Below are 10,991 nucleotides of genomic sequence, written 5' to 3' on the forward strand. Positions count from 1 at the left end.
GTTGTTGACTTGAACAGTCTTGTGTGCTTTCGGTTGGAATGTTCTAGAAGGCCCGCTCAGGCCTCAAGAGCCAGTCCTCTGATTGCGTTGGAATGTTCTGGAAGGTTCTCTAAGCTCTCAGGAACTAGTTCTCTATATCATAAGCTATGAGTTCAGCAATACATACATGTTTAGAATTCCTTGTCTTGTAAGTTAAAGATTTGACCAAGCTTCATTCTGGAAGCACATCACAGAAATGCTGAGCATTGAAACATCCCCTTTGCTCCTAGAGAAGATGTTGACCCAGCACAGTCGCACGGCTTGCTGGAGTGGTGTTGGGGGCCCAGGCTCTCGGAGCATAAGCTCCCTTCTCCCATGGAGCCCAGTGGTGGCGCTGGGAATTTCTGTCCTCTGCCAGGAAAACATGTCATTTTCGACGTGAAGGAAGGCAATGTCACCATATTAGGACATCTGACTGAGTGTAATTCTTCTACTCCCGTAAGTCATGGATTTTGTTGGTAAGTTTTATTTCATGCAGTAACCAACGCTGGAAGGCTGGCATGGCAGAATGATGCAACAAGGATTCAGAGACACGAGACTTTGGTCTGACTTTGGGCAGGTCAGCCTCGCCAAGCCTCAGTTCACGTGTAGAGCCAGCATGGTGTGCCCAGCTCGTGGGGCTGGTGGGTGGGTCGTGTGAGGCCGTGTTGATAAAAGGGCTTCGTGGAGCTGCCACGGAGGCTGGAAGTCTTTCCTGCTTTGCAGATAGGGCAGACAGCAGGACGCGGGGAACCTGGGGTAGACAAGTGCTGAGCTCTTTTCCAGCACAGCTGGGTGAAAATCTACCACATTTTCTCTTTGTTTGGACCAAAATTTATTTTTCTGTATTTTTCTGTATAGGGATATATATGTGCCATTCTTTTTGGGGTTCTGAATTTTTTTGTGCTATAGACCTCCTTGGAATTCTGGTGAAGGATGAATTCTTTCACAGAATAATGTTTTTAAATGTCTAAAATAAAATATGAGGCTTACCAAGAAAAAATACATTGAAATATAGTTCTGTCTCTAGATCCCTTGGGATCCACAGACCTCAAGTTAAAAATTCTGAGAATATCTTAAAAATTTAAAATCCAAAATGGGATTGAAGGGTCACAGATGCCATCGCTCTCCACAGAGGAGGAGAACGGGCTCACAGACTGTTCTCAGTCGCTGGTCCAGAACCACGCAGGGAGGGTTTGTTGAGTGGATCTTCACTAGCACATGATACTCCTGCTTCCTATGCTTCAAGCCATAAGAACAAAACGAAAGCCTTGGGGATATTTGGGCCTTGAGTCTTTCCAGCTCAGAGCACTGTACACTTGCTGGTCGAACGCTATTTGAGGAGAGATACTGGGTCATCATTTCAACCCCAAATGGAAATCACAAATGGAGACTTCCTAAATATTCAGTTCCCTCTCCAAAGTGCATTTGCTCCACCAAGGTTATCCTAGTATTAATTATTCATAGGCAGAGCGCTGACTATTCTAATTGCGAATAAGTGCAATTGCTATTGATTGCATAATTTATGATTCCACTTGTTAAACTGAGACAATAGGAGTTGAAAAAGGCATTAAGTGGCCCCAAATTAAAGGTAATTGGGGCCCACAGGCGTGTTTCCCGTGGGTGTGAGCTGAAGCTGTCAGCTTTCTGAGACCCTCTGCCACGGGGCTGTGCCCTGTGCACAGGTCACACGTGGGGCGAGCCCTGCCCGGGCCGGCTGCTGGCTCTCAGGCGGCCCCAGCTCCGGGCCAGTGCCTGGCGGGGCAGAGGCCGTGGGTTTGAGCTGCGAGGAGGCTCCTTGCAGGGATTTCCTCGAAAAGAAGGAAACTGCTTTCCTTTGCTGGGCAACCCCTCCCATGGTCCGTGGAACGAAGGGCACCCCAGACCCACGCTCTGCTCTTCCTGCCACACGACACAAGTCCGGGGCGCGGCCCAGGTGGACTCACTGGTGACAGGTCTGGGGATGAATCTGTGAAAGCAGCAGCGCACCTGGAGGGCAGCTGTAGGGCAGTGAAGTGCTGGCCTTCAAGGAGGCAGTGCAGGGGCTGGTGGAGAAACAGCTCTGCAAGGAAATACTCAGCTTCTGAATTGTAAGGTTTTTTCTCTAAAGACTACATTTCCTTTAAGCAAAAGGGAACAGTCTGGGAACTCTTGATTTAACTGAGTTTGTATTATGGACTGTGATTAATTAATGAGCAAGGTAATGGGCTCATTGGCTCTGGTTCCATGGCATGTTTGCGGCGGCTTGGAGCTCTGTACTGGATGCCTTCGCACCCCAGGACGGGGCCTACACAGGAGTCCCTTCCCCAGAGGGCTGGACCACCAACTTTGCAGGTCTCTGACACCCAGGCCCAGCCAGGAAGCTCAGCCAGGAAACTGGGGCCAGAGAAAGAGCAAATCCCTTCTCCAGGGAGAACTGCAAAGGGATGGGCCGGCCACGTCCAGCTGCAACCTGTGCACTGGCCAGGGGGACGGCTGAGCCGCTGGGCTGACAAGGGTGGTGGTGGCGAGTGAGCGCAGCCTTCCTTTCCCGGTCCCCGGCACTGCCTGGGGTCCCCAGCCCGGCTTGTGGCTTCCTGTGTCTCAGGTGGCCACGGGGGTCAGGCTGAGTCCACATCCGCTGGGGCTGGCCGCTGCAGAGTCCCGCTTGGTTCTGCAAGTTTATTCTGGGCCTGTCGGGTGCCCAGACGGGAGCTGGACAGAGTCCTAGGGTGGGGGATTTGGGATCGGGTGGGTGATGGCTGCCATCTGCCGGGTTTGCCCAGTGCCTGGCCCTTTGCAGGGATCATCTCAGTCTTCAGCGGCCCCAGGACAGTGGACCAATCCCTGCCCAAGGGCTGGAGAGCCTTCGCACCAGGGATGGGCCGAGGCTGGGTGTGCAGCCCTGCCTCCGACTCTGTCACGAACGGTTTGCGAAGGGAAGGTGGGAGGGCGTGGTGTCCCGGGCTGGAAGGGGCCACGGGGGCCGAGGAAGAGCCCGTGCTGGGCAGGCCATGGCCACGCGATGTCTCCACCACCTGCTGCCACTACCCAGCAAATGCCCACATGCCTCACGGTAAAGCCCAAGGCTGGCCAGGATGCAGGGCTCCGAGTCCACCCGAGAGGGTGCTGGCAGGCGGGGTGGGGGGCTGCGGGGAGACAGGTGCTGGCCAGGCCCTGAGAGCCAACGTGGGTGAGGACGCTGCCCTCCTGGACCGTGCTGCTCTGTCTTTGCTCGTCCAGACTGAGCGCCGGTGGGCAGCGCCCGTGCTGGGTAATGGTGGGGAAGAGCTGGAGGCGGAGGCTGGGGTGCGCGGAGGGCGCGCCGTGTTCCAGGCGAGGTGGGGGGATGGCCTCCCTGAGGGCTGGGGGCTGCGTGCCTGCACTTGGCTCGGGGGTTTCCCAGGGAGCTGTGAGCGGGGCTTACACAGTTAAATGTCCGCTTTGGCAGCTGCCCTCTGGATGTTTGTGCCGGGAACGGAGGTGAGGGAGAGAGGGCTGGCGGCAGACACTGCGGCTGGTGCTGGCAGCGGGAGTGCAGAGAGGAGTGGGTTGGGGGACGCGGCGCGTGTGGCACTGGCGGAATGGCTGCCCTGGCGGACCACAGCCTGGTCTCAAAGGAGTTTGGTATCGCTTGTGGGCTTGGTTCTGTAACAGAGGACAAGCCGGAATCTCAAGATAGAACGAGACCCGAGGGGCACGAGGGGCCTCTGCGAGAAGGGGCGGCCCGACTCCTGGGCTGCGCTGCCCCCTGGACGAAGGGGAGCGTCACTGGTGGTCTTCCCCGGGCCTTCGGGCAGAGCTGGGCCCCTTCCAGGGAGACCTGGCCGCTGCCTCTTCTGACTGACTGGTCTGGGCCTTCCCAGGAGGCCCCTCCGGCCTCGTCGGACTGTGGTCTCCAGCCTGGGTGCTGCTCCACCTCTTGGCAGCCTCTTTACCTGCAGCCCTGGGTGGGCCCCGGGAATGGGGTGAGGGAGGAGGCGCCTGCAGTGTCATCTGGGTGTGCATTTCATTTCTGAGTGTGCGTCTGTGTTTTGTAAGGGTGTGCACCCGCATCACTGTGAGTGTGCGTGTGCCCAAGCGTGTGTGGGTGGGACACTGCCAGGCCCGGTGGTCGCCTTGAGGCGCCATCTTCTCACCATCCCGCTTTAAACCTGATGAGTAATTGTGTCAAGATAACGACCCACTCAGCTTCCTTGTTTCTTTCTTTGTCCTAAATGATTGTGAAATGCTTCCTTTATTTTTTTTAACGCAGATGGTCTCATCTGCAGGAAGAGGGCTGAATTAAGTCAGATTGTGTTCGGTCATCCCTGGGGCTTCTTATCAGGTTGTCCCCATGGTGGCCTAGAGGGTCAGCTGTGCCCTCCACAGAGACAGAAATACTGTCAATGCACTAATAACACTCCCAGATACTCGCAACATCTGCAGTTGGTAGGGGCTTTCCATCATTTGATCTTCTTGGAACCCCCTGGGACAAATGAGACTATGACAATTTATTAAAGCGGTAAGGATGGCTCAGGATTAAAATACGCATCACAGCACATTCCCAGCCCTTTCCCCACTCCCAAAACGCTCGGGTCGCTCTCAGGCTGGCACGTACTCCCCTGAGCACGCGCCACAGGCCTGTCTGAGAACGAGCACTCTTTGCTGCCCACATGCCCTCCTCAAAGCACTCTGACCGTGCACTCAGGACACGTCAAACCCGTGCAAAACGCAAGGCCCAGTGGACAAGATGGTCTCCAGGGGCTCACGCAGCTCTGACTCTTTGGGGCCTAATGATCTCAGCAGAGGATGCCACGACTGCTCCAACGCCTGCTCTCCGTCCTCCCCATCCATGTCTGTGGGAACCAGTGCTCCTCCGAAGTCCTCTGCATCCAAGCCCGATGCGGGGGTGCTCCCGCAGAGCTTGTTAATGGGGCTCTGGGGCCTCGGACTCAGCCAGCAGTTCAGGCTGCCGGGAACAGAGACATTTTCCAAGGTTTTCTTCTCTGTCTACTACAGATTGCTGAGCATAACTATTCTTACATATTCTGTTTTTAAAAATTATTGTTCTCAAGTCTCTTTCACAAATAGTGTTGCAAACACTGGACATTCACACGCATTAGGATGAGACTCATCCTCACACCACACGAAAACATTAGTTCAAAACGGATCAACAACCTCAATATAAGAGCTAAATCTATGAAACTTCTAGAAGAAAACGTGGAAATGACTTCAGGGGCCATGTTGGGCTATGGATGCTTAGATTTTACGTGAGAAATCTGGTGGGTTTGGATCCCTGACAGGAGACGATGGCAGCGGCCCTGCCAGGGAACATTCCACTTGACCCCCCACCTGCTCAGGAACTCCCCACCGACACCCGGGCCTCCGGCTCAGGGCCCTTTCCTGCCCCGTGCCACCTGTCACCTCGCCCAGTCCCCCAAGTATGAAAGATCCTGCACTGTCCCCCCCGGGGGGCTGGAGGTGCCCCTCAGACCCCGCCATGCTGGTGCCTGAATAAAGCTCGGTGCCTGCCTCTGTGCCTCTTTTAGACCATTTCTTCACTTACAAAACCCAAGAAACGAACTAAAAAGAAATAGATAAATTGGACTTCCTCAAAATTAAAAACATTTATGCATCAAAGGCCTTTAACAAGAGAGTAAAACCAACCTACAGAATAGAAGAAAATATTTGGAAGCCAAATATGACCTAGGTTTAATATCCAGAACAACTCAACAACAAAAAGATGGACAGTTCAAGTAAGAAATGGGCAGAGGACTTGCACAGACATTCCTCCAAAGAAGATATGCACATGGCCAAGAAGCATGTGTAAAGTTGCTCAATATATTAGCCATTAGGAAAGTTCAAATCAAAGTCGCAGTAAGTTATCACCTCACACTCACTAGAACGGCTATTATCTAAAACATGGAAGATAACAAGTGCTGACAAGGATACTGAGAAACAGGAATATAAAACGGTGCAGCTGGTGTGGAAAATATTTTGTGGTTCCTCAAAAAGTTAAGCATGGGACTGTATTTGACCCGGCAATTCCATTTCTAAGTCTATATCCAAATAATTTCCAGTGGAGACTTGAATGACATTAGTGCCAACAATGACGGCAGAGGAGTATTTACAAATGCCAAGAGGTAGAAGCAACTCAACGTTCATCAGCAGAAGAATGAACAAATAAAATGTGGGATATACATGCAATACGATATTATTTAACGTTAAAAAGGAACGAAATTTTGATTCATGCTACAGCATGGATGAATTTTGAGGCCATTAGATTGAATGAAACAAGACAGATACAAAAGAACGGATATTGTATGATTCCACTTACATGAAATAGCTAGACTATGCATATCATAGAGACTGAAAGATGAGTCCGGGTTTCCAGGGATGCGGCGAAGGGGGCAGGGGGCGTTAACGCACGTTGGGTGCAGGGTCTCTGTCTGGGACAATGGGAAAATTCTGGTAATCGATGGTGGTGATGGTGGCACAGCACTGTGCACGTAATTAATGCCACTGCATTGTAGGCTTTGGTTGCGGTGGGAAATTTTATGTTAAATGTTACCACAATTAAGAAAAGAGGAGGACTAAAGAGACACTGACAGTTCATGCTCCTGGACTGGATCTAATAATGGAGGAGAAAATGCCAAAGGACATTATTGGGACAGTTGAAAAAGTTGGAATATATAGTTTGTACCAATGTTCAATTTCTTGGGCTTGAGAGTTAATATGGCTGTATAAGTGAATATCCTATTTCTTAGGAAGTGCATATGGAAGTATTGTGTTCAAGGAGTACAATGTAGGCAATCTATTCTCAAATGTTTAGAAAATAGGTAGACAGAGTGATGTAGCAAATATGGCAAAATGTTAAAAGTTGGTAAATAAGGGTAAGGGGTATATTGGGTTCACTACAGTATTTTTAAATTATGTACTCAACTTTCCCTTATGTTTGACATTATTTTAAAATAAAAAGGTAAAGAAATATTGTTCTAACACATTTGGGGGTATAAACTGGAGAAGGTTTTAATGAGGTGGGGGGATGGGTCTTACCTCACAAGTGAGGCCAGAGCTGAGGGGCCTGAGCCGGGAAGAAGAGGAAGGAGCTGGGGTGCTGGGGAGAGCAGCCGACGAGCCTCCGGTAGGTTCTCCTCCGAGTCCACTGGTTCCAGACCCCACGCGCACAGGCCTCTGCAGACGCACCGGGAAGTCGAGGGGGCTCGTAGGCTGGACCCTGCCTGTGGCTGTAGGAGCCACTTGTTCCAGGCCTCAGAGCTCGCAGGCTCGTGGAGGACACCGAGCAATGGCGCATCAGACAGGTGCCACTATCTGGCGCTTAGCTTCAGTCAGACCTGCGCCTTCCACTCTCCATGGACTCTGGGTGCATACACTAATCAGTTCATTCAACCCACAGACATTTGCTGAGCACCTGTGATGCCACTCAGGAGACCGCAAAGACTGTGAAGGCAAAGGACGTGCCCACCTGTTTGCATTCTCAGCAGCTGGGAAAGTACCGGATGCTCTATAAAAACCCGATAAATGAGAGTCAGGCACTGGCCCTATCCTGGGAAGGGAGATACCTTAGAGGGGTAGGGTACCAGACGGAGAAATGAGTTCAGCATGTGACAGGAGCTCATTATACTAGAGGTTAGGTAGCATGCCAGGAGAGGGTGCCTGAGAAAGGGGCGTGTAAGCTCTCTCACCCCTGACACCGCCCCGCCTGCCTGCCCTGACAGTCAGCATTGCCCTTCAGACCTAGAAGAGATTGTAGAGGCCATTCCACCTGAATATGGCCTTGACCTCCCCATGTGGGATTTCGTGATTGCCTGGAATGTGGACATCTTCCCATTTCATAAATAAGAAAACTGGAGATAAGAGGAGTTGCAGATTCTCTAATGTCAACCACCTAGTAAGTGGTGGGTCTTCTCACTCAGAAGGTATTTCTGCTAAGGAAAAAAAGTCACATCTTTGCTTAACTGTGAGAGATCTTCCCAAGCCATAGTTCTCCTTGTTAGCGCAAGCCGAAACCTACAGAACATTCAAAATGTAGGGCATGGTGACAAAGAGCGACGGTGGATGGGGAAAGTGTGCTGCAGAGAAGGAATAAAATAATCCCTCCCATCAAGGGAGGCAAAATAAAACACGAGGAGGTGAGTGTCCATTCGTCTCAGACAGAGAAACCCTAGCTGTCATTAGAGGTAGAGTCAGCTTAAAATTTGCCTCTTCTATGGCTTTTCTTTAAAGCTGCTTTCCATTTTCTTCTGCTCTTCCCAGTGGCCAGTCCAGCCCAGGTGCCAGGGCACCCTTGCCACAAGACAGCCTGTGCACAGGGGATGCCGGTACTGGATACACTGACAGATGAGGAGAGTGTGTGCGGCCCGTAGGGCGGAGCAGGCCCCGGGCTGGGAGACCGTGAACGTGCTACCTTGCGGGGCGGGAGGGGGAACCTGGCCACGCGATCAGGGTCAGGACTTCGAGAGGAGATCCAGGGAGCCCAATCACATCACCCAGGTCCATAGAGATGGACAGTCTTGTCCCACTGCAGACAGCAAGAGGTGGCAGCAGGAGAAGGCCTGGCCTACAGTTCCGCCTTCGAGCTTGCAGCTGAGGGCAACGCTGGGGAAGGCGTGAAGTCTCCAGAAGGGACCTGGCCCTGCTCACAACTTGGTTTTAGCCTCGGGGGTCCTGAAGCAGACTTCTGACCTGCAGGGCTGTAGGCTGATGCATTCATGTTGCTGAAACCACCAAGTTCATCGTAGCTTGTGACAGCAGCATCGACAGCCTGCCTGACGTGGAGCGGACACATGACTGGTTCATCTTTCTAGCCTCAATAATTCCCTCAGGGTGATGGGCACATGTTTGAGCTCAGAAAACATTTTCAGAATGAATGAAAGAATTAACGTGAGAAAGAGAGGGAGAGGGACACCAGGAGGTGGGGGCCATTAGGGACCCCTCAGACGCGCCTACCCTAGGGGCACAGCCCTGTTGGCCCCCTTTTCCTTCAGACTGCAGAAAAGAGAATTCCTTTGAAGGCCAAAGAAGTTCACAGAGCCTGTCTCTGTCCTCTGGGGCCACTAACTCTAGAACAGCTCCCGTGGTTTGTCATGGCCCCTGAGGGAACACTTGGAACGCATCGACGAGCTGTGATTTCTCCATGGTTGAGGAAAATCTGGACAGAGCAAAATTGCAACAGTGACCCTGTCCTAGGCACTTCCTTGGAAAGAGCAGTAACGGCCGGTGGTGGGGCCATGGGGAGCCGCACACTGACTTGGGTTATTCCTCCATATGGGAAAACATTCATGGAATAATGGGGCAGCTTGTAGCTGAGTTCACACACTGGAAAGGACCCTGAGCATGTTACTCAACTCCCTGAGCCCATTTCCTCACCTGTAGAACCGGCAGGATACTCTTTACATCACGCAGTCACTGGACACGCATGGGGCAACTCAGGAGTTTTTGAACATCCTTCACAGGTCTGAGGAATTTCTCTATTTCCCGGAGAAACTCACTTTACCAGCGTCCTTTGCAGCTCTGGTGCAGGGACGCAATCAACAAATGCCCTGGAAGAGACCCTGACTTCGAAGTGCTCGATGGAAAGGGCAGGGCATCAGGAGGAGTGGATCTTGTGGCAGAGTCTTTGGCTCCTGGAGGCCATGGTCCTCTGCCACACCTCCCGGCTCACCTGGAGAGTCAGTGAGCTGCCCAGTTTCACCTGTCAGAAGTGAACGTCCTTTTCTGCTCACACTACCAGGGATGTGCACTGCGTTAGCACCTTCGAGCACTGCCTGGTCACTACCTCAGTTGTGGGGGGAAAGTGAGATGATGCGTGTAAAGCACCTGACCTGGTGTGTCTCATAAGTAGGTGCTGAGCATATGGCAGGCTCAGAGCTTATTCCTATTCCTTTCTGCCAGGGTCACTTGGGTGCCGCGTGAGTGGAAGCCAAATCCCAACTGGACGACCATGCCTCGCATTAGGCTCTCAACCCCTGCTGGTTTTGCTCCCCCCCCTGGGGGGCATTTGGCAATGTCCGGGGACATTTCTGGTCATCACAACAGGGGGTGCTCCTGGCTTCTAGAGGTGGAGACCAGGGGTGCTGCTGTACGTCCCACAAGGCGCAGCGCAGCCCCCACAGTGGAGTTTTCCAGCCCTGCAGGTCCTGCTGCTGAGTTTGAGAAGCTCTGCTGTTTACGTGGCAGCAAAATGAAGCCTGGGTCTCTGCTCTGTCCATACCAACCTGCTAAGTTGTGCCAGGACGGTTCCAGCACGGAAACCCCCAGGTGCGGGGGCCCCAGAGTGAGGTTCAATCATGACACTTCCTGTCCCTGGAAAGCACTGCCGGGGCTGGCGGAGGGACCTGGGCAGCCCAGGTTTCCATGACATATTCTCACGGTCCTGGATTAAGGGATTAAAAAAATGAATTAAGAAGTATTTTAATGTGATTCTTATGCTCGGTTGGCCAGTAAAGTAGGGAAGTTCTTTTTTTGTTCGTTTGATTTTTGTTTGTTTTCTTTCTCTCACCGAGTGTAAATCTACAATATGCCCACACACAGCGATGCAGAGTCTCTCTGCAGTTACACGCTTCCATTAGGACACAGAAAATTGAAACAAACATCAAATAGGCGCCTACTTCTAACCACAGCTGTTAGTTGCCATGTTGTTCTTCAGCTGCATGATGAGGCCGGCTGGTTGGAACGGAAACCGTGTCCAAGAGAAGCAGTACCAGGGTGGGCCTGTGGCCTCGAGAAGCTCCTCTCCTGCTCGGGCCTCAGTTCTCCCTGCGTTCTGGTCTGCCAGCTACTGGAATGCAATATACCAGGAATGGAGTGGCTTTTTAAAAGAGGAATTTAATAAGTTGCTAGTTTACAGTTCTAAAGCTGAAAAAATGTTCCAGTTAAAGCAAGTGTATAGAAATGTCCAATCTAAGGCATCCAGGGAAAGATACCTTGGTTCAAGAATGCCGATGAAGTTCAGGGTTTCTCTCTCAAGTGAGAAGGCACATGGCGAACAC

Source organism: Tamandua tetradactyla, chromosome 3, assembly GCF_023851605.1.
Source record: "Tamandua tetradactyla isolate mTamTet1 chromosome 3, mTamTet1.pri, whole genome shotgun sequence".
Classification (NCBI taxonomy): Eukaryota; Metazoa; Chordata; class Mammalia; order Pilosa; family Myrmecophagidae; genus Tamandua; species Tamandua tetradactyla.